Source organism: Galeopterus variegatus, unplaced genomic scaffold, assembly GCF_000696425.1.
Source record: "Galeopterus variegatus unplaced genomic scaffold, G_variegatus-3.0.2 Scaffold4301, whole genome shotgun sequence".
NCBI lineage: Eukaryota > Metazoa > Chordata > Mammalia > Dermoptera > Cynocephalidae > Galeopterus > Galeopterus variegatus.
The window spans coordinates 47,354-50,044 of NW_007730412.1; positions in this window are offsets into that span (position 1 = coordinate 47,354).

The window sequence follows — 2,691 nt, forward strand, 5'->3', positions numbered from 1 at the left end:
GCTTTCATATGTTGCCAGTGGGAGTGTATATTTAACAGAGATGAGTGCCTATGTCTATCAAAAAATAAGTGTATGAATGTTCAATATAGAAGGATGGAAATTATGACATATGCTGGCAATAAAAAATATTCATATACAGCAATAGAAAATAAATTCTTGCTATGTGCAACATGTGTAAATCTCATAATGTCTAACATATACGTTGGCAATATTCTATACCTTGATCCAGGTATTACTTAAATGTTTATATATGTGACAGTTCCACAAGCTTTACATGTAATATTTGTGCATTTTACTGTACATTAAATAAAAAACAATTTTAAAAACAGTCCCAAAGCAATCCACTTTTCATGGATTGAATGAATTATAGGTCGAGTGTTTGGGCATTACTATGAACAAGTCAAACCTTTAGGATATCACCCTTCCAATACAATTGTTTTTAATATGAATATTAAGGATATAGGTATAGTGGATTGAATGCCCCCCACAAACTCATTGAAGCTGGAGTTGTGCTCCCCAAGTTTTACGTATTAGAAACTTAGCTCCTGCTGTGACTATTAAGAGGGTGGGAAATCCTATTATGGTAATTGAAAGGTGGGGCCTTGAAGAGGTGATTAGATTGTAGGACCATGTCATACAATGGTGAATGGATTAATCATAGTGGTCAGGGGCATAGTTTTGAGGGCTTTAAAAGGAGAGGAGAGTCTGTCTTTCTCTCTCTGCTCCACTATTTTCACAATGTGATACTCTGCCGTCACTGTCACCACTACCAAGGCTCTCACCAGACGTGGTTGCTGGACTCTGGACTTTCCAGCCTCAGAAACTGTAAGCAACAAATTTCATTTTCTTTATAAATCACCCAGTTCTGTATATTTTGTTATAAGCAACAGAAATGGACTAACACAATAGGCCGTTAGAATAGACACTAATTTTTAATGTACTTACTGAGTTCTTTGCAAAAACACATCTAAAATGTTGACTGTATTGGTCAGAGTTTTCCAGAGAAACAGGAGATTGATACAGATATGGAAGACACTTACTATAAAAAATTAGCTCACATGATTTCGAAGGCTGACAAGTCCCACAATCTGCCATCTGCAAGCTGCAAACCCAGAAAAGCTGGTGGTGGAGTTCTGAGAACTGGAGGGCTAAAGACTGATGTTCTAGCTCAAGCAGTGAAACAGAGAGATTGAACTCTCCCTTCCTCCACCTTTTTGTTCTGTTCAGGGCCTCAACAGATTGGATGATGTCCAGCCACATTGGAGAGGACAATCTGCTTTACTAAGTCTACTGATTCAAATACTAATGACATCTGAAACACCCTCACAAGTCACTTCAAGAAGTATTTAATTTGGGAACCCTGTATCTCAGTCAAGTTGACACATAAAATTAATCATCATAAATATAACCTTTGTCAATTTGGCAGTCATATCCATCTTCTTAAACCATACTTAGTCTCCAAATAAAGACAATAACAAGGTCATAATTCTACCTAAAGATATATCAATCCTGCGTGCAATCAAAAATGAACTAAACCCTTCCCCAGAAGATGAGGTAAAACTTAAAAACTATGCTTTAAAACTACAATGTAAAATTAGCAATGAATACTATAATATAGTCAGTATACCTCATATTACATAAGGAAATGAGAGAAATTAAAGATACTTGCTATACATATGCACACACACACACACACACAAATGTATTTATAACAAAATTGAGGAAGTACTTGTGATAACTACAGTCCTCATCTCTGTAACTGGTCACGTGGTTGTTGATGTATTTATAACTACCTTCTTCCACTACCCATTCTGTATTCCCTCAGCCTTCAGCAAGCATCTCAACTCATAGTGGTTCATTACGTATAGGGGTAACCCAAACCTTCATTACCTGGTGGGGTAACCCAAACCTATAACCACTCCAGTCCTGCTGGAGTGGGTTGTTACAGTTTCCAATTATCACAGAGCATGGTAATACTGAGATACCCTAAGGGACTGCCAGAATTCCAGACATATTCTTCCTTACCTCCACTGGGTAGTAATAGTCCTCTCTCCCCTTGGTAGTCAGGACCACTCACTTTGGCCAGCATAGTAACTTCCTTCTTTACCTGTTGATTCAGAGGCATAAGGTGCCCGAAGTGGCTGGGTGGCTGGCTGTCTTCACTTCCAGCTCAATAGAATCACTGCTGTGTCTCCTGGTGCAAGCATCCCTCTGGAAGTAAGACACTCTCGGCCAGCAGAGCATAAGGTCACAAGAACAGGAAGCAAGAATTTTGCTAGTGGGTCACTAGGGGTAATAGTGACTAGTATCACTCCCATTTGAAGGGTAAAGAATCAAACCAAAGAGGATTATTTTCAAGGCTTAAGGTCTAATGGAATTTGCTGGGTTGGGTTTTAGACTTACTTGAGACCTTGTCATCCTTCGCTCCTATTTCTCTTTTTTGGAATGGGAATGTCTATCCTATGCCTGTGCCACCACTGTATTTTGGAAGCACACAATGTGTTTCACAGGGTCATGAGGAAAATTTTACCTCAGGATAAGTTATACCTTGAGTTTCACCCATACCTACACAGTATTTAGATGAGATCTTAGACTTTGGACTTCAGAGTTGGTGTGAGAACAAATTAAGACTTTTGGGGTTGGCATGGAATGAACATACATTGCATAGGAGAAGGACATGAGTTTGGGGGG